General features: G+C 40.0%; 1 protein-coding gene across 1 annotated transcript in view; it reads right to left on the minus strand.

Moving 5' to 3' along the window:
* APBB1IP (amyloid beta precursor protein binding family B member 1 interacting protein) overlaps positions 1 to 14055 on the minus strand; it is a 63269-nt gene extending 49214 nt beyond the window's left edge. Inside the window, exon 1 of the mRNA XM_062633552.1 lies at positions 13835 to 14055. The gene's annotated coding sequence lies outside the window, so the exon portion shown is untranslated. The remainder of the gene's footprint in view (positions 1 to 13834) is intronic.
* Positions 14056 to 22367: the final 8312 nt, after the last annotated feature.

The raw sequence follows: 22367 nt of genomic DNA on the forward strand, positions 1-22367 counted from the left end.
ATACTACTGAATCTTAATTCATTTATTTGAACCAACAGCTGTGTAGCTTCCTACACACCTGGCACTTGGAAAATCAATTTTCATGAAAAGGATAGATAAAATGACACTTATTTGATCAGGCAGAGCGAAGTCAGATTTATTATGTGACAAAAAATGGGAGCTTCAGTTCATACTGACAAGTATCTCATTAGGGCTTAAATAATACTGAATAATTTTACATTTTCCTGTTTTCTTATTAAAGAGAACAAAGTATCTGCTAGGAAAATTTTATTGGCTCTAACCATTTGTATATTTCTGTGGGGTTTTTAAGCACTGGCTAGATCTACTTGCAGGAAAAAGTCTTCATACTGGTGCCTTTAACAAACTGAAATTCTGCTTTGATATATTTTTCCAGAATAGAAATACAAAAATGGGGGGAAAAAAAAAAGAAAGATACTATTGGTTTACAATGAGGAGACCTCATCAAGAGGAGGAGTAACACTTGTCTGAAAAGGGAAAAAAACAAACCCAAACAAAACACTAAGAACCTTCCTCAGCAGTGAATGAAAAAAAAGGGAGGGGAGGGAGACAGAGAAGCAAATATTAGACTATACACTATTTTCACCAAATCACAGGATTTTTAGGTTCTAGTAAATTTAGAGCTTCCTTCTTTGCAATTATATGACATTATGAATCTTCAGACACATTTAATTCATAAGGAAAAAAATGTAATCTTACAAAAAAAGCAATATGCAAGGAATTCTGTAAGAACTTCCACTGTAAATGGGAGCTCAATTCAAATAAATGATATTTAATACTAGGGTTTGTTTTGTTTGGTTTTTTTTTTACTTTAGGCTCATAGGGGAAGGGAGAAGGCCTGAGCATATGTTCTGAGAAGGAAATACCTGCCAGTTTCAATGAACAGACATCCATCATCATCACCAGGCTGATAAAGCCACCTTGTCACCAAGACATTGCCCCTACTGGTATCTTTCTTTTCTCTTGATTTTTCACTGATTGCATTCAGGAAGACAAAATTAACATCACAATCAGCAAAAACCCTGGAAATATTCTTATGTTAAAACACACTGAATGATCTCTTAAACTGATATGAGAACCCTGCAAATTCATCACAGGTTTTGTCAAGAGCTAGAAAAGCTTGACAAAAGACAGTAAATCGAGTCACCAAAATGCAGAACTGCAAAAGAGTATCCATCCAGTTTCCTCCTCTTTTACTCCTCTCCACAGGAACTTCTGTTTCTTTTATTTGATTGCCACAGAAGGAACAAACAGACAAGGCAGGACACAGATTTTTGAACTATCCCATTTGAGGAAGATGTTGCTGCATTTTAGACCATCAAATTCTTTTGACTTTTATAAATAACCTTGAGCTTATTCAAACCAGAAACTCAAAGTGAAACCTACAGGTGTACGAGCTATCATTAACAAAAAACGGGAAAAGATTTACCAAAGTCCCCAGAAGAATATCAAGTTTCATACTCAGTCCTCCTCTATATCCACTAAAGAGTAACTTGTCTGTCAGGTTATTCTGTATATAGTACTAATACTGGTAACTCTTAAAATCACTATCAATTACAATACATTGAAGAGAAAAAAAAGTACAGTACTTTTACAGTAAGTTTCTCATGTTATGCATAAGATTGCAAGCACAAAATATTCAGAATTAAAAAGAGGAAATTGTGGTTGTTAAGAATAAGCACACTAAGGAGGGGCGTGTGGGAAGGCATACATGTGAAACCTAACTTATTTTAAAAGTGACTGGTTTTCAAACTAATTTTTTCTAGACTGCATTTTGAAGTAACACCAAGCATACAGGCAAAGGTATTTTTCCTTGCCTTTTGTTTCCAACCAAATTTCACATTCTCAAATCTGCAGTGAGATCTCAGGAAAAACCTTTTTTTTTTCCCTCTTAAAAAATACTCCCACCTTCCTTATACTGTATATCTAATGGGTGAGGGAATTTTCTCTTCAGCTTGCTATTCTTACCACAAAGCCTCACTATTTAGTTTACACATATTAAACCCCTCACAGGTTTATATGATACATACATATCGACTCATTGTATTTTGACTTATCAATACATTTATTCACTCCACCATTTACCAGAAGGCCCCCAGACCTCCTAGACCTATTGGTTTTTTGCCTTTTCAATTTCAGATTTAGCAGCCTCTTTACTGATAAAAATAATTCAAATCTAAATCAAGATGAGAATAGCAAAACCCTTTATTTTATTGTACTCTTTCTAACATCTTTGCATTTCAGCTCACCTTAATAAATGGTTTCTGTGTATTTGTTCTTACTTCTCCTTACCTGCTTGAGTCTGCCTTTTATGGTCTTTTCTCTGTCACATGATTTATTGTCATTTCCAAAGACCTACCTGCAACCATTCAGGTGCCCTGTGAGGGGCCTCCAACCATTTCGTTTTCACAAGAACCAGCCCTCCTGCCCTGGATGACAGTACAAAACTCCTGTGCACTGGATTCCTAAACTTGACAACAGACCTGCACAAAACTTCTTCCCTCTCCTAAATACCTATTCCCTATATACCCTTATTTTGAAATTGAGATGTAAATCTATACATTCTTTGAGCTATGTGCTGGGAAGCTGGAGTGAAGCTATCTCACTTCAAAACTCAGCGAAATTTGGCAGATCCACAGAAAGCAAGCTAGCCCACAGGGATGGATGCATATACTCCTTGGTCCAATTTGCTGCGCGTGCATGAGAATGTACTTTGCTGATAGTGAACAACATTGTTTTCCCATGGGGATGGTCCAGTATTCAAGAGCAACAAAGAAAAATACTGAGAAATTTCTTGCTCAGATGCAAGAATGGAGAAACAGCCCTTGCACTCAGTCTCATGATGCACGATCTTACCAGGGTTAAGTACAACTTCACCTATGTTATTTAGTGTCATCCACTGACAGGTGAAGCAGGATCTGCCTTTCCTTCTATCATTAAAATCAGGATGCGATTTTTGCATGGTTACATATATTTTTATTTGTTAAGATACTAGAGAGAATAATAGAACAACTTTTTTTTTAAGAATGAAGAAAGTTTTGTGATTTGCACGCTGACATAAGACGACATAGCACTATGTCTATGACAATACATAGAAAATGTATAGAATCATTATCATTTGGCAGGAAGCTAACAGAAGGAGTAGTAAAAAAATGGCACAATATTCACCCTGCTTAAAAAGAAACTATGAAAAAATATCATGAAAGCTGACATGGTGCTCATATGGTACAACTCAAAAACCCAAGCATGGTACTATACCAAGCAGAGTTTGAACTGTTACAATCTGATAGCTGTGAGAGTTAGTGAAAGACAGTCCCTTTCAACAGGAAGAGTGGTCTAAGTCACATGGTAACAAGGTTTCTTCACTTGCAATTTGAAAACAAGCTCAAAGCGCTTGTGCAATACGGAACAGGAAACACCAACGGTATCGCACATGAGATTACCATCTCTGCAACTCAGTCTCAGTTGAGTTGATGCAGTTTAATCAACCTAAGGGCCACAAACAAAAAAGTAATGAGGACAGTATAGTGTCAGTAGAACAAAGATATACAACAGAATCATGCTACCAACAATATTACGAACCAGTCCACTTAGTGGTATGGTGAACAGTTAGGACATATTCATTAAATTCAACGCATTGTTGTTATTCTTAAAAATTCAAGGCATTGCTTGCATTCTTAAACTGTTACATATGCATCTAGCAAGGGTAAAAATACATGAAGTACAGTTTTACAAATCACACAGAAAGATCAAAAGCACACCTCACCTCCTAGTCCCTGCACTACAGTGCCTAAGTGGTGGAACACCAAGTCCACCAAAACAAACACTACCTGTCTGACTATCCAGGTGACCCCTACCAGCACTGTAACTTTCTGATAACGCTTCATGCTTAAATGCTTCCTGGGGTGGAACGAAGAAATCTGTACTATTCTGGAGAGACCCACCAGTAGCCCAATGATTACATCACTCAAATCAGAGATCTACCCTTACCTACAGCAGACTATGCAAAATAGATCATCCCATATCAAAGGCACAAAAAAAAAGAAGATAATGAGGACAGAGGGATGATAGTGACGGAAGCCCCACCATAAAGAACAAAGCTGAAAAGAGGGTAACTGATTGTCACAGGAAACAGATGTGAAAGTAGTGTGATAAAAAAATGCATCAAAACCTAAAGGAAAGCTACTGAGGCATCATCTTGTCCTACCTTGTAACTCAAAACCAATGGGACAGTAAATGAAACTAAAAGTCTGCACAACTGTACCAGGGACATATGCACAGTGCAATTGTGAAGCACATCATCAAAAACTGGTGAGTTAGCAAGTTGAGGAATTGGTTTTCTCTACAAGCAGTTATAGCTGGAAGTGTTAGCATTTCAGAGAGTTTCTGGCAAGGATGATAAACTTCATGTTTCAAGACCTAAAACAAAGGCTTCACCAATTTGAACTGGTATAAAGTTTTTATGATAGACAGGTTACACCATGCTTTCCAGCACAGGATTTCTGTTCTGACTTCTGAAGCACATGATGCTAACCACTGTTGGAGACAACTTGCTGGCCCAATTGACAGCAAGTCTAAAATAGATCAAACTAGGTTTCTTACAGTGATTTTAGATGTCAAGAAAAACTCCAGCTACCCAAATATCTCATATGCTTAAGTGAGGCAAGATGGAAGTTCCTTAGCCAGCTATTTCATCATGTCTAGTAAAAATTCCCTAACAGACACTCACGTCAAGTTTTATGAAACAGAATTCAAGAGAACATCTACCTCTGCAGAATTCAGTCTAGAAGAATAATCCAAATGGTTACTAACTCCAGCAAATGCTGGAAAAGGAAACTGAAGTTTTGGAGTGATAATGTAGAAACAGCAACTGCTCCCAAGCTTTCAAAATCACAATCAGATTTGGCCATTAGTATGCTGACTTTTCTTCTTCTTACTTACATCACATGACCCTGTAACTCTCTTCTGTTTTAATACTAACTCATATTTTGGAAAGGATGGATCAAAAGCAATAAGCCTGCTTCCAGCTCTGCTCTTACCTAACATTGGTAAGCGCGGCATTTTCCAAGAAAAAACTTGCACATACAGATGATAACTCTGAAAACAGTTTCTTACTCATATCCCTTACTCTTCTGGGAAATCTGCTGTGCCAATGGCTGTAGGTTTATCTGCAGTTGAAATTACATTGCACACTTATCTCAGTGATGGGTGTGACATGTCATAGCTCTGCTCATGATGGAATAAAAGAAGCATACTAAGACACTAGGAGCTGCCGTAAGACTGATAAAACTGCAAAGTATCCTTCCTAATTTAAAAGTAAGTCACATTTGGCTCGCTATTAAAATAAAAATGGGAGATAAATGTAATCATGTGAGAGAATCCTTTTCTAATGTTAACCTGGAGCACTAGAGCATCTTCAGGTGACCACACCACAAAAAAAACCCCAAACCAACACTTCTAGAGTTTTCCATTGATTGCTCCAGACACACTTTTACATACACTATGGAACTGACTGCACAGAAATTGTAACTATGCCATTTATACAATTAAACCTCTTGAAAGCTTGTTCTCCTTTTTTCTGGAAATTCACAGGGAACTCGCATTACAGGAACAAGCCTGCAGTTAGAGCCGAATTTAGAAGCCTTTATTAGTCCAAAAGACAGAGGTTTCATAAACCTGAAAGCTACACTGCTGCACTTTAATGATGACAGCAGTTGTATTTTTCCCTTGTTTGCCAAGATGATGATAATTTAAACACCACAGGAACTTCCACGCATGAGTGCACCAACAGAGTACAAGTACACCAACATCTTTTTAGTGTTACATATTTGAGTACGTGATTTTCCACTGAAGAGAGAGAAAGAGAGAAGTTTTAGTGTGCTTCTAAAGCACCATGGGACACTCAGTCTGAGGCTGTTCTTCAGATGATGCTGCCACAGCATTCACCCCCTCTGTGCTCTCCAGCCTTCCCCTCTCCTCCATACACTGCCTCAAACATATACTCTCTTCTTTATCTCACCTACTGAGAGTGGCATTCAGGAGAAGCAGCCATGGGTTCTTTGGGTGAGGTGGGATAGCAAGATTATCAAATGATCCCAGAGGCTTAGGTGAGAAAGGCTGAGAGGAACAGGGAACTATCTAAAAGCTGTCCACAGTATGTCAGGAGGAAATTACTCAAGACCAGAAGAAGTGGAGAGCAAAGGACTCTTGTGCTGAAATGAGAGACAACAAGAAAAATATTTAACCAGTGTCAAGCAGCATATGCTATAGCTATAGTGTAGAGTGATACGGTATGCAGGATGGGTGCAAAACAGCTCATTCACTGAGCTCTTCTCCAAAATCATTTTCAGGCACAGACAGAATCTAGATCCTGGGCTCCAGAAAATGTATCCCACATGAATTCGAGCTGCTGAGGACTGAGTGTTAAAAGCAGCTTATACAAGGAGAAAAAGAAACCCCAGTGTAAAGCACAAGCTCAGGGAGAAGAAAGCTGGAGAGCAATTTCTATACTTCTCAGAATTTCACCTTGCAGCTTCCTGTCAGCTCCTGTTAGCTTTCATGGAGCTCAAAAGCAGTGCCACTTCCGCTTATTTTACATAACATACTCCTAGCAGACAATATGCTTCAGTCTAAAAACATTACAGAAATACCATATGGCTACAGACTTGGACATCTTTTTCCTCTCTCACAAAATTATTTAATGCAGAATGGTCCAGTATGGGGACTTCCTCAGTATGAGCCATATAGGTAGCACAAACTCTCTATGTAGAATGAAATTGTAAGAGGAGACATATTTCAAGTCCTGTGTCTTCACACAGATTTGTAGAAAAACAATTCCCTATTCTGTGCCAGATTACTGGCACACAGGAACAAGATCTCCATTCCCCCATTTTACCTTCTCCTGGCCAACACAGAAAGCTGTATATAAGTGTGTCCCCTGAGCTGGATTCACCTCATGAACCACCAGATGATTTAGGATCATCTGTCTTGTGTTGATAATGCATCTACTTCAGCTCTACTCAGGTATAAACAACTGTAGACATCAGGTTTACCAGAAAATATGAATCTCAGCTCTAGATCCCTCCCACTCCCTGCCTTGGTGGGAGAGGAAAATAGTGAAAGAGTAGTGTAAGTCTGAGTAGCACAAATTTGTTCTGTTTCCACATTCCTTCTTACAATCTGTAGTTTGCTCATGTTGGTGAAACATTTTCCTTCCCATTTTTTGCAGTTACCCAACATCACTGTACAGAACTTACATGACAGCAAGACACTGCCTGAGCCTTAAAAAACCTGACAGCAATTAATAGTGTAATTTTTACTAATTTTTTGATCCAAGAGAATGCTCAGCCTAACTGCACCCTGCAATAGATCAGATGAGCTGTAAGCATTTCATTCCCATTTGCTACTTCTGAACTATTCCCAGAATTCCCTTGCCCTCAGGTCACTGAGCTATGGGACGTAGGTATTGTGGCTCTCTAATAAATGAAGATTTTTATATTTAGCTTCACAACCCATATGGTAGGCTGATCCCACATGAACGGACTGTCTAACCAGCATAAACTGATAGACCAGGAAGCCCACCGATTAGACAGGAAAACATACAGGGTCCACAATGGGAGAAAATCCTTTCCCTTCCCAATTGCCTACAAAATCAAGACATATTAAGTGTGGAATAATTAAAATAATACCACAAGCTTAGGAAGAAATAAAAAGCAATGAAAAGTTACAGTACAAAATTTAAATGCAGGAGCTGCTACATTGACTAGTCAAAGGCTCATCTTTTCCAATATTCACTCCCTCCCACAATGAGCCATTAGAGGAAGTGTAAGATATGCTATAAGGATCCATGACAGAACTGTCTATACATACAAATAACTTATTCCTAAACAGCAGTCATTGGCAAAAAACTTTCAGACACCACCTTATCTCTTATAATTACATGTTGTTATTACTGCCAGGAATGTTTAAGAGAGGGCACACATGGTATGGAAAAGGAAGATTGAAAGCAGAAAAGATAAGTGTAAAATGACCTAACAGATAAGAGTGAAAGAAAAGGGTGAAAACAAATCTGTAAAAAATCTATTGAACCCATCTGTTTGTTTCATACAGTTTGTGTATTAAAGACAAATGAAACAAGTAATGCTTTAATATGAACTTAGAGGTATTTCGCCAAAGTATAATGCTCAGTACCACAGTGAGTGGTAGAAAAATCAAATTAAGACCTTTTTTATAAACCTTTCTCTCAGCTGCAATACTGACTGAAAAGCCAGACACAATTTCAAGGCCCATTATTAATTTTCCACCTAGAAAAGCTGTTTCTTTCAGTCTATATAATGCACAGCGATCACAAACAGCTATAAGCAGTGGGTTTCAGGAGAAGACCTGCAAGGAAAACGGAAGCCTGAAGTCACCACAGATGGGTGTTACATTGCAATGGCTGTGGCTGCTTTGCCACAGCCCAAACAAGCCCCGAACCACACAAAGGAAACAGTTATGGGAAGAAAATCCAACAACGGGAGAAGAACCTTGTGACATTTCTGGTGTAATTCTTCCACTTCTGTAAGGTTTTCCATGAGAAGGAAATGCCATTACCTCCCTCTCTTTTTTTCCTTATCAAGTGGAGGAGGGATGGAATGACTGATCTGGTCAGAGACAATAACCCCATCATGACACAGGGGAGACAAAGGAGGTCAATCTAAATATGAAAAGCTTTGCTGAATTTCATGGAAGAACACGGGCCCCATAGGACAAAACTGCAGTTAAGTTTATGCTGAATCCCTTCCCAGCACTGGCACCCAAAACCACTGGCTCATGTTTATTTACTCTCTCAACCATTAGGTCTGCTGTCTTCCTCTCAGTCCTGAAGATGTGGTCATAAAAGTACAAAACTAAGCTGTAACCACAGGTATTTGGGAATGTTATCTGTGTTCATTTTTTTTAGTGCATTTTCTCACTTGCTCAGAGTTATTTCAGCAACATAGGCCCTCCAAGACACATGTATGGCAGATCTTCCAAATACAAGATTTGATCAAAAAGCACTGAAACCAGTAATGTAGACTTGACTGTTATTTAATTGATTATTTTTTAAAACTTGCAATCAAAGACAAAAAACATATAAGCTTTCAAAAATGCCTTTTTGGGCTGACACATCCTCCTTATTCTGGTGCTTCAACGAAATTCTCATATGAAGTGAGAAGGAGGCTTCTAGTTCAGTTAGGGAATACTAGAATATCTTCAAAAATACATCAAAACTTTGCTCTGAGGTGGAAAAAAGTTACTGTGTCTGTAGTCTGGTTCACCTGAAGATGCAGTGACAGTACCAAAACTAAGGCCACTGAGGAGCAAGTTTAAATTTGCTGCCTATATGGACTTGATGCCAGCAGGTTAAGTGACAATACTGTAGAACTTGCCTACTCCCTCGGTTAAGGTGCCTTCTAGGCAGACACATTATTTTGCCTAAAACTGGGGACTCAGAAAGTCATTCACAATTTTTATCAACCAAAGCATCAGGTGAGTGCCTTTATGATTTTAGCTCCTAGCTGTTCTCTCTATGCTTGATGGACTAGCCATGCTGCTAGCAGCAGATCTGCTCCCCATACATCCCCACTGTCTTTGATAGGTGTAGATACAACAGCAAGATTCTCAATATATTTTTTATTAAAACACTTGGCTCGTCTGAGGACAACTGAGAACCTTCCGTTTTTAGTGATATCGGTCATGTAGGGTCTGTACATCACTGACAGCAGATAGACAGGGAGTTTCTTCCTTTAATATCAGCATTACATGTCACACTTTTACATGCCCTGCTTTAGATTATAAGCGGAAATAGACTGAGGAGACGCATCCCATGCAAAATTTCTATCAGAAATGTCTCTGTATGTAGTCCTCAAAAGAGCATCATAGAAAAATGTTGTTACTGAACCTTCTTCTTCTTCTAGGATTCCTAATACATCTACTCCCTAAATGCAGCCGTAATTTATTTGACCCTAAACTCATGGCATGTTGGATCAATGGTCAACAAGAGGGAGCAGTGCTGTGTGCCAGCTGACGTGGCCCCTGCTAGCAAAAAATTCTGAGAGCAATTAGCTAGCCACAGGTATAAAAGGTCACTTTATTGGAAGAAAGGCTTTGAAACTAATGACAGATTTGAACTTTTTAAACAGCCCTTCTCAAACTAGTTCTTGAACTCTCACATTAAAGTTGTAAGTCAGATCAAAGTCATGTGCGTTACCTTTTCAGTGGCAGCCCAGGAGCAATGCTATAAATTAACAGAGGGCTGATGAGGAACACATGTTCATGGTTCCTCATGTAGATGCTCAAAAGTCTCCTACAGAAACTTAAGAACATGGCACCCTAGCTTCTTTATTTCACAGTACAACAAACTATCTTCTATACTGGCAGCTGTACTGTTAATATCTCTAGGGTAGCCATGAATCAGTAGGCTGGATAATAAGGAAAGCTGCCTAAAATGCTTCCTTTTCCAAAAGCATTTTTACAGTATCATGGATCACTCCTAATCATGAAAAGACATATGGTGGAGTTTCTATGCCATCTGCATCTGACCTGGTCATCCCAGGCTCTTTTTAGTCAATGAAGGAAAAGAAAGGCAATTTTACAGAGCATAATTCACGGTAGCTGTCTAAAACTGGGCACCTGAATCAAGCTTTAGCAGTATCTATTTCTCTCTGTTGACTGTAAAGGTGACTCAGAACCTCAGGTGACTGACTAAAATACTGATGTCTAAAGTTGGCTGAAGAGGATCCTGCCTATAAAGTCCAACGAGTGCTTTGGAACATCTGCATGGATGGATGCAAATTAGCACTGTCACTAGACAACTTCCAAAATAAACAACCTAAAGCTTCTATATTGCTGCAGGCAAATTAGAGGTTGCCTTTCACTTTCACCCCAGATCAGCACCTGACCATGATGATGACTTCATTATCACAGCAGGTCAGACAGGCCTACGACAAAACAAGTCCAGACATACTGAAATGAAAGGTGAAAAAAAGGTCTGTAGGAAAGGAAAACACATGTAGTTTGCAGAGAGAGCAGGAAAGGACAGAGGCTTTGGTATTTGAATAATAAGCAGGAAAACCATATCCAGCTACATTACTGTAAAGCCACCTCTGAAACACAGACAGTCTTTCAAGAAAATCTACATTCCCAGATCTTCTTCTCAAAGGATAGATGTTCATGAGTCTGTAGTCAAGACAGGTCCTCTCTTGAACAAGGCACCAGCTCCTCTCAGCTCCAGCAGTACTTCAGACTGGTAGTTTTCCCAACATTTTGTAGGGCCCAAGAGATGCAATAGCTGATCTCTCCATTCACAGCTTACCCAAGTCCCACCTCTCCCTTCACCACACACTGCATACCAAGAGAAGGAAAGCTTTCTGCCTCTGGTTCCTCTCATTTCTGTAAGATATTTCTTCTAGCAGGAGAGGTGAGCCACGGCAAAAGCAAAATCTTAGTGGGTTGGGTAAATTCTTTACTACCTCAGAAATCCCAGACCGCAGGAATTAGTTCAGCTGTTACAACATCCAGCAGGCCCCTCTATTCATACTGTTGCCACCTTTGTGCAAATTGTTACCCTCCCAAATGTGTCTCTAAAGCTTCGTAAAATAAAAAAGCTCAAGTTTACAGCCTGATTCACAGGTGCATGAGCTACAGCATGTGATCTAGTAGACACTAGTAAAATATAGTGAGTATCAGAGTTTTGATCTGTAAAAATCAAACTTAGCTGGAATTAATACAATTGATAACAAAACAAACCAGCATTTCAAAGGTATCATGTCCTGCTTGAACATACTACATATTAAATAATAGAGAAATTTTAGCATGAACAATTAAAACACAATTTACTCAATAACTACTTTAAACTTTCAGTCATATTTGCCTCCAAACACCAGAAGAGTCTGAATACCCACAAGAAGGTATTTAAAGAATAAAGATACAGTCAATGACTGAAAGTACCCTTGCAGACAGTACATTTTTCCAGCTATGTGTGCTCCCAGACGGACCAGAATTCTCCAAGAATATAAAACAAGGATCATTCAGCTATCTGTAATGATCCATTGATTAAACCTCAAAAAGACATTTGTAATCCATATTTCAACCCAAATTATCTCAATTTTTAAGCAATGCTTGCACAAAGCATGAAGTACAATTAAATGTAATAGTCTCCTTAGAAAGCCCACAGGGGAAAACAGACCTGAACAGGTTCCATAAAAAGTTAAACGTTCTGTTTTAAACAAAGTTTTAACCTAAACTCATGTTCTTTACAAAGTTACTAGAAAAGCAAACAAAACCTAAACAAAATGCAAACAAAACTCAAAACTCAAAACCAACCAAACAAAAAAACAAACAACGAAAAAGAAAACCCAACAACCACTTTTGTAAAGTTTGGGAAGACAAATGAGTAGGAGCCTACACAGGTAGAGCAGGTTATCTAGTATAGCCCTTTGCAGCACTGGGGCTTACCTCTTTGTGTCTAATGAAACAGATGTACTAAATTGATTCCTGGTAACACTGCATTTACACTACTGTCATGCAGCAGCAAGGTAAGCAAACAGTGACATTAAGAGAGTCACGCGTGAAATGAGTATTTTTTAGAAGCAAGTCAGGAACAGATGACAAAACATGTGTGTCATGTAATTTACAAAGGGGAACTAGAACCAAAGAAGAAAAATGACTGCCAAATTCCTGCAAACAGAAGTACTGAGGGGTGAAGTCAAGCTTAAGCCATGCTAATAACAGAATCAGAGTAATGTAGAGCAGGAAAAGACCTCACAAAGTCAAGCTGTCTGTCCCAGTCTGGTGGCATATTTTGTTTGCACGCTGTATTCCTGCACTCAAATTTTTATTGACAGTTGAGACAGGCTGGATGATATGGTGCCTAAAAGACCCTACTAGATCCATCTTCCCAATGTGACAATGAATGGATTTAATAACTTCTCTTTTGGTGTACAATGCCTTGAAAAACTACCCCAAACTTGTGGAGACGGTATTTATATTACTTCTCCATGGTATTCAGATGAGGGTGTCATGCAGGATGGGCCTTCTCAAAGTCAGAAGACACATCTATTTCTTCCCTAAACCATGTGGCCATGTACACCAACCACCAGTGAGATGTAAATCTCATTCCCGGGCAGCCTGTACTGGCTGCTTTGGCATAGCCGCACCACCTTCTTACATGCTTAGTTTAAGATGGATGGATTAGCACATTCACATGGTGTACTTCTGCCCACTCATGCCAGGCCTCTTGGTCTGCAGTCTCTCCTGCCTGCATTCACTTTTCCAAAGCAGCACATAAAACAGGACACTGTGCATCCACCGGGATCCCACCTGCCTCACGACGCTGCAGGGAAGCTTTTGCAATCCTTGCATATGACTAATCTCCTACTCGCCCCCTCTGGGTCCGGACACAGCGAAGGTCTGACTCATGTTAACCCTACCGAAGAGAATAACCAACGCATCGCAAAATCCCACTTCTGCCCAGCGAGGCCACGTTTGCCGTCGGAAGGGTCCCTGTTCCGCGGAAGCGCCTGTGTGTAAGAGCTGGCGTCCGGGCGGCATGGCGGGGGGCTGCCGGGCTCCCCTCTGCGGGAACCCGCGTTGCCCACTCCGGGCTGCCGCGCTTCAGGGGGACCGCCAGCAGTGCCCAGAGAGGGGTTTGCCGTACCCTAAGCACCGGTATTCACCAGCTTCACTTCCTACCCCATACACCACGCCGCAGCCGGGCGCCTCACGCCCCGTCGGGGTCCCGGGCTGGCGCTGAGAGCTCTTGGGGGTCCACTTCATCCCTCCCTGCCCCGCTTACCTCGGCGGGCCGGCGTCGGAGCCGCCGGCTCCCGAAGGCGCTGCGAGCGGGACAAGCGGGGCGGCTGTGCGGCACCCCTCCGAGTCAGGACCTCATCCGCCCTCAGCCCGGGGGGAAGTGGGGCCGCCCCGCAGGCTGCCGGGCGCCCTGGGGCCGCCACCTCCTCGGGAGCCGCCCTGGTGCACGCAGCACCGCCCTCCGCCATCGGCCCGGAGACCTGTTCCTCGGGCCGCGAGGCTGGGGGCGATTCGCCGCTCGAGGCTGACCCGAGGTCTGTGGAGCGGCCTCCTCCTCCCCGGAGCCTGAGGGGCAGCGGGGCTGCCCACAGAATGGAGCCCGAGGGTCGCTCTGCGAGGGCTTGGAGGCCAAGCGGAGAGGCTGTGCCCGGTGCCGGGACAGTAGCCTCCGGCAGAGAGCTCCAGGCAGGCCTGAGCAGCTCAGCGCGGCTACCTCCCCTCCTCTGCTGCAGCCTCTCCGGGGTGGCCTCAGTCGGGCCGGGTGGCTTTCGGCTGGTCAGCACAGCAGATGTTCTCTGGTTTTCAGACAGAAATGTGTTTCTTTACCCACTCCGTTTAAGCGACCATATTTCTTTTAAATAATGCTGCCACATGGCAGCAAATAGCTTTTATGGCGTTTTCACATCATTTTGTAGCATTGCAAAGTGATGCTCTGAAGGACATATTTTATTCACTGGGTAGAAATAATTTCATAAATTTATAAATCATATAAAAACATGGGGAGGATAAAAGCAAACCACAGATGTTTCCATCTGAAGTTAAAAAGGAAAATGTCACTTGAAAAATTCCATGTGGCCTTGGCGAGGTTAACGTCATCAAGTTAAAAAGATGAGCCTCCAAGTGATGCAAGTAGACCTGTCTCGGTTTAAACTCCTATTTTCATTGTCCATAACTTTCCAAATCGATGCTTTTAGCTGTTTTTTTCTTACGTATTTAAGGCAATGACAAGCCTTCATGGAGCAAACAAGGGTGAAGATGTCACCATCTCCTACTTCCTTTACTTCAGTTTAGAAAAGTCATCAGGTAGTTTACTGGCAATTTATATTAGAAGTCCAGGTTTTGCTCCAAAGCAACCAAGAAGTACCATGTTCTGTTCTTCCAGCCCTGCTGGAGGTAATGTAATTATAGCAGATGAAGCATTTTAAATTACCACCATGTTCTGCACAGAGAATGTTTCAATGCTTTAAGGGGTAATTGCTTTGAAATATTCCAGCTGAGACAGCTCAGCCATGTTTAAGGAGGCATTTGGTGAATAATGCACTGTTCTGCTCATGTTATTTAAAAAGCCCAAGTTACTTCACTGAGAAGCTGGCTAAAATTCATCAGAGTTTGCTGAGGTCAGAACTGCACCTTTGGCCAGGCACATGAAAATGCATCTAAATTTAGCAAGCAACCTAGCATCTGAAAAATCATGCACATAGTCAATAGAGAGTTATTAGCTCAGCAGCTTGGGAGTCTGAGAATCCATGGATTTTGCATATTCCCTTTGCTCACTTTCTTTGCAGTTGCTCTTTTGTGGCTTCTGGCGTCATTATGGTGCCAAGGAATGAAGTAATTTTAAATGATTGATTTGCAATTATTGTTATTTTTTAATAATCCCAAAGTCAGCTTTGAAATCAGCACTTTGCAGTGAGCTCTGTATATGTATTAATATTTGATGATGCATTTCGTTGCCAAAAGGTGTTTTCTTTCACTTCTATATGTGACCCATCAGTAACATGGCCACACCCTGGTTGCACTCCTGGTTTTGCACTTATTTTGCTATTGTTGAAATACATCGCCAAGATATTTGTTATGATAATGTAGAAAACCTCTTTTCTGCTTGTGCAAATAAGCCTTTGTTTTCTCTGTATCTGGGTTTATTCCTGCCCTCTCCAAGTAGCCTGAAGTAAGGCTCAGAAAGTTGAATAGCCGTGTTTTCCAGCTCTCCTTGTACTTAGCTGGAACAGGTAGGCATCGTTGTAAGAACAGTGAAGATGAGAACCACACATCTCCAGAAAGCAAGGAGAAAATCATAGAAGTCACAGAAAATCTTGACTGCTATCTGAAAAGTTTTAGGGCTGTGTTTAGGAGCACGAACACTGTGCTCCAGTGGGATGGGTGGGGGCCATCATGTATTATTCAGAAGGAAGAAATGTGATGAGGGAAACATTGCAGCAGATACGGACTTGATTAACACCGTGTGTCCTGATGTTAGAGGGAGGCTTAGTCTGTGTCAAGAGCATGTGGAAATTCATAATGCTTCCTAACTTGTTTTCTGGTCTCAGCTAAAATGAGTATGCAGCAGAATCATCCCGCAATTCTGCCCTTCTCCAAAAGCAGTGCTTTCTAAAGGAGAGACATGCACCCCACCCACATTACAATTGTGTGTTTCACAGCAGTTGCATGACTGAAAATCTAATGCATGAAATTACAAATCGTTCTTTTCTTATCATGGGAGCATAGATCACTGGGAAGATATGCTGTCATACACCCTCAGCTGGGGACGGGGGACAGGGGGGTGGGGATGGGGTGGGGAAGCTTTAACATCCGCAGCCCTTGTGGGTTACATCTCATTGTAATGTCAATTTCTCTAAAGCAGCAGATAATTTAAAGCAGAACATCTGTTTTTGAAAGGGAACAAATAGATGCATTTCTAGTGTCAGTAAACTAGCACTTCATTAAAGAAAAAAAAGTAATGCACTCCCTTAAGAGAAAAGGAAAGAAAAGAGAAAAGAAGAGAAAAAAAAAAAAAAGAAGAAAAGAGAAAAGAAAAGGAAAGAACTATAAATCAGTGTATTAATTAGATATTTTGTCATGGCAAAACATAAAATAAATTGAAAGGTTTATTTTGTTGTTTAAACAGAGCAACTCTCAGAATAATGGCAGAGTGAAGGTTTTGATCATAGAGGACAAACACATATATGCAAGACACAAAATAAGATAGAAATGCATCCATCTATCCTTCTGTCCTTTTGATGGCATCTTTCTGCAGCTCAGAGCCACGAATAGAATTCTTTCTCCGTAATTATTGATAGGAAAGCTTATGTGCATTGGTTCTTAAAGTGGAAGAGCAAAAGCAAAGCAAAACCTTAACCTGGATGAAAAGCCAAAGAAGAGGTTCTAAGTCCATCTGAAAATGTCAGCAGTGATGCTAGCAAATTCACACTTTTAACTGCAGGAAATTAGGTCAGAAGTACTTATGGGAAGTTTATGATCTAAGCTTAGTTATTGGAGCTCTTTCCACTGCATTGATCTTAAAATTGATTTCCACCTTTTTTTTTTTTCCTTTTTTTTTTTTTTCCCTCTGTGTATGATGGGGCCTCAGGTTAGTCAGTGGCATTGGTTTCTGCATGAAGAATATGTTCAAACAACAATTTACACGTCCAGGTTTTACAGTGCTTAAATTTCAAAGGCTTTGGTTCGAACCCTAGAGGTGCCTGAAGGAGCCTTTTTCCCTGGCTTCAGTGAGGTTTCGATCAAAACCTGAATTTTCCGGCTCTCACGTATAAGTATCACTGTGTGTACATCCATATTTCTTTTAACTGTTTATACATAGTAGATACATATCCCTTTCTGTTCTTCAAAAACATGTGTTCAAGCCAGACCACTTTTCACTGTGAGAGCTGAGCATCTAACACAATTGCAGCTGAGGTAGGGAAAACCCCACTGTCTTGTTTATTAGCTTTATTAATCTTAGGATAAAAGGAAATTGCCTGCACCCTTTAAAGGAAACCTGTAAGTATTATGAAATGGAATATTGAAATCTCATGTAACTTATTTGGAATGCTGCATATTATTAACTAGAAAATTGTAACCTGAGGGTATTAATTTGAAAATGTCAGCATTTATCATTAACATTACTTCTTTAGCTTTACAATATAGGCTTTTAGCTATTGCTCAGAGCAATGTGTACAATAATTCACTTAATGAGAAGCATAATTTTAAACTGGACATTTGATTTTATTAATGCTCTGTATCAGATTTCACATGTATGACAAACCAAGCATGATATGAGCAAGGTTCTGAAGCTTCTTACTGAAGTGAATATAAAAGGCATTTGAAAACAAAAGATGGAATTAGCTGGCTTCATGAAAGGAAATAAATTAATGATGTATTTTACTCATTTCAAGCTGTTGAACCCTTTCCTTACTCACTTCTTTCACCTGTGATTTATTTCCCTATGCACTTTTTACTCCTGGTTGTTAAAATGCTGTAAGCATGATTTACACAGGTAGAATGTTCATTTGAAGTTTCTTCCATCTAAAAGTCAATCTGTGTTAACTCATGTGAGAGCCAGCTCTGAAATTGTTCCACTGATTATAGCAGAGTTAAATTTTCTCCTTTATTTGCTACATGTTGACCTTTTAATTACATTCACATGAATATTAAAATGTATCCCATTGCCTGGAGGTCTACAGGAAGCCTTTGAAACATTTAACAGTCTTATTCTGACTACACAATAGTAGCTTAAAACAACTTCATAACTTTATTTTGAGATTGTTTTCTGTTATTCAGGGCTCAAAATAAACCCACATTCCTCCCCTCGCTTTCTTTTTCCCCCAATTTTCACAGTGTTTTACAGGAAGCTTTGTGGAAATAATTGTCAGTATTTTTCTCTTGTCAGAAAATCTGAGTATGTATGTACATTTCAGTGGGTAATTTTCAAGTCCAAATGCTAGGTTACATCTTTTGGCACATGCATTTGATTTTCTGTACCTGCAAGTCAATATTAGGATGTAAAGTTCTCTGCTATTTATAATTACGTCAGCCATTTAGAATATATGTATAGTGAGTGTAATGTGCATATAGGGTGAGGGATAGTATGGGGGAAGTAGCACTATAAACTACCTGTATTTTTGAATGTGAAGAAGCAAGAAGTGGAGGTTTTGCACAATTGCTTGTTTCCCATCAGTGTAAGCAGTGTCTGCAAGGAACTGATGTAAACCTTCAGAATAGTTGTCAGACCTGTGTATTTTCTGCAGCAGAAGATCCTCATAGTTCCTGGAAAATACGTTTTAGGTGTGTGTCTCTTACTGCTCATACAGGGCCAAAGTAGAAAGCAAAACTCGCTTCAAGTCCTTCAACTAAATATGGAAGCAGCCTATTTCAAAGAGAAGTGCCTATGTAATAGATGATGCATATGAAGATAGGCTGAGCAAGTTGGGGCTGTTCAGCCTGGAGAAGAGAAGGCTGCGTGGAGATCTAACAGCAGGCTTCCAGTATCTGGAGGGGGCCTATAGGGATGCTGGGGAGGGATTCTTCATTAGGGACCGTAGTGACAGGACAAGGGGTAACGGGTTAAAACTTAAACAGGGGAAGTTTAGATTGGATATAAGGAAGAAATTCTTTCCTGTTAGGGTGGTGAGGCACTGGAATGAGTTGGCCACAGAGGCTGTGAATGCTCCATCCCTGGCAGTGTTCAAGGTCAGGCTGGACTAAGCCTTGGGTGAGATGGTTTAGGGTGAGGTGTCCCTGCCCATGCAGGGGGGTTGGAACTAGATGATCTTAAGGTCCTTTCCAACACTAACTATTCTATGATTCTATGATTCTATGAAATTAACAGATAGTATTTGGATACACAATCAGGCAATCCTTTCTGGTAGGTCTCAGCGAGCCAGACCAGGTCATGTCACAGCACTGCAAGTTAATTCTACACAAAAGGTACCCATAATACAAAATCTTGAGGGTAAAAGCCTTGTCATACCATGACAACTTTGTCCTATCTTGGCCAAGTAAGAATATTATGTTAGATTTGTATAAGATATGGGACAATAGTTAAACTAATATTCATCTTTTTCCACCCTACCACAATTTTGTCTGGTGAATGCTAAAAAATAGCTACTTGCTAGAATTTAACACACAGCAGCAGAGGTATCAGCTGATGCTTGATGATTGCCACTGCTGCTGATAAATAAGATTGCCAGGGAACTTTTTTATTTCCATGTTATCCATAAAAATTTGGCTCCATAAATTGTAGATTATCTGTAGGTTATTGCTCAGGTAATGTACAGCTGAGCTCTGAATATTGCTATTAAGAATTTGGAATCCTTGACCTTCCTATCTTCTCTTCCTCTACAGTGGTCCATGGCCTATATTGGCAGTGGACTGCAATCAAATGTCTGTGAGCCAAGTAAGAGTCAAGGTAACACTCTTGTTCCACTGGGTAAAAAAATTACATCACCCCACCTGTGTCCAGCTGCATCACTTTTACACAAGACTAACATCTTGCATGCTTCATAAGAGCATAAAGCAATGAATGATGTACTGATACAGATGTAGTAATCTAACTGTTTTTCAGATGGTGTTGGCCATGTAGTTTTCCATAAAAGAAAAGTGGAAAATTAGCTGTACTTGAATGTAATAGAATCAATAATATGTGAAAGAGGAACTTGGCAATAGCATTGTGCTTCCTTTGGTAACATTTTTTTTTAAATTTTAGTAGGAGGAAGTGAATTCTCACTTCCCCTTCCACTGAATAATTCAAGTTTCTACTCTGCACAGTTGCAGTGTATGGTTTGTATTATTTTTAGAATACGGTTATAGCTAATATATTAAATACTGTCATATTTTCCTCATATAGTAGCTTGACTGACCAGTTGTCAAGAAATCCTTGTACTCTTGCATAGTGACACAATCATCTGACCACAACCAAGCTTTTATGAGAATAAGGAAAAGCAAGCTTTGACCCAGAACAGCAGTTAAAATCATTCAACAGTTTAAGTATTCCAGTGAGGATCATATGCTTTACTAGTTTTTTCATGTTTCTGGGCATGGGGGGTTCCTCTGCACTAGCTGTCAGTAGGAACTGAAGGAGTTTCTCCCAGGACACATTAAAACAGGTTGTGGTTTTGGGTAAGATTTTCAAAGAAAATATCTCAAATAATGTAGGTTGCCTTTGAGAAAACTCTGCCTCCTGCTCTAAAATATGACCAGCATGAAAGATCTTTTGACTGATAATGTTTCTCTGAAAGTAAGCAGATTATTTTCTCAAATAGACTTAACAATTTCAAGCTCTTAACCAATTTTGTCCAGGATTTTCTGGAAAAGGGGTGTGTTCTGATTTATGGCTGTACTTCAGCAAAGCAATGAAGGAAGTGCTTGTCTATGTTCAGACCACCATGTCTGGTGTTTATACTCTGTGCTTTCTTACTCATGTTGAGGTTTTGTTTTTGTTTCTCTTTCTGCTTCTCCCTTTTTGCTTCAGCAAGACTCTTCTCATCTCTTGGATTATCTCTGAACATAATTCAAACTATTTGTGTGCTGTTCACATTTCACTCTTCAGTATTAGTTTTGCTCATTTTCAACTGAAAATTCTTTACAGCAGCATTTAGATGATCCCCATCTGACAGAGACTTTCTAAATAATGGTAGCAGTAGTGGAGTAGCAAGTATCTGTACCGCATTCTCCCTGGATCTCAAAAAACGTTTGAAGAGGCTTTTTAGAAGTTTCAGATGTGAAAAATAAAACTACATGAAGGCTCTTGTGAATTTTCATAAATGCACCAAGAACAGATGAGAGCTAATGATTGTGTACTGTAAGAGTGGTGGTATAGAATGCAGAGTCCATAGAGGGATGTGGAAGTGAAGATAGCTTTTTGTGTTTGATATAAGTGAGAAGCCAGTGCCAGCCAAGGAATACAGAGACTAAGTGATGCTATTAAACATTGGGCCTAGAAAATAATCTTCAGAGCAAGAGGGAATAAATGAGAAGGGAAAGACCACACCTGGAAAACAAGCATAAGGATATGAAATGCCTTGCTTCAAGCTTATGGAAAGAGAGCACCTCTTTTAGAGGTGCTGCAAAAAACTAATTGGCAGGCTCTAGACACAAGTTATCTGGGAGGATTTGGATTTATATCTGAATCAATGATGGTGCCCGGTTCACAGCATGGAAGGACAGCATGTGGAAGCAAGTATTTTCTCAAGTCTTCATTGGGTCAACTTGAGCTTGTGTTGACAGCTGGATAAAGAGGAAAGTTGAAAAGCATACATTGGAAGTGAACCTGGAACATATAGGTGTGCATTCCAAGTAAATTCATCAACTGGCATGCACTGATTTTTTAAGCAGTCGATATTGTCATGTATGTGATATGCCCTTAATATACTATTGAAGATTGTGAAAAGCAACCTCTACATTTTGTTCTGGTGGTAGTGTTGTAAAAGTAACTGAGCTTTCATAGGCCAATGTAGCATCTTTAATAATTTTTTTTCTGTATTTAGTTTTCTTTTCCTTTCCTATGCAGAAAGAATTCATTGCTTTATGATATAGACATACAAAAGGAACATCTCATTTATGTGAACATACTCCAGAAAAAAAGGCTTAAACATTACAACTTTGCAAATATATTCTTGTCTCATAAAGTGAAGATGGTCTTGCATGACCACTCTGTATCACTTCTCCTCTGTAAGGATCATATGAAATGAAAGGTATAGTCCTTTTCAACTAAAAATTAGAATTTCCATAGGTTTAATCTCTCCTGAGGGCTTCTTTTCCTCTAGTAACTCCAGGTCTCCCATTCCCCAATGTGAGAAGTG

The sequence above is a fragment of the Pezoporus occidentalis genome, unplaced genomic scaffold (assembly GCF_034315485.1).
Source record: "Pezoporus occidentalis ecotype Australia unplaced genomic scaffold, CSIRO_AGI_Poc_V1 ctg40, whole genome shotgun sequence".
Taxonomy (NCBI): domain Eukaryota; kingdom Metazoa; phylum Chordata; class Aves; order Psittaciformes; family Psittacidae; genus Pezoporus; species Pezoporus occidentalis.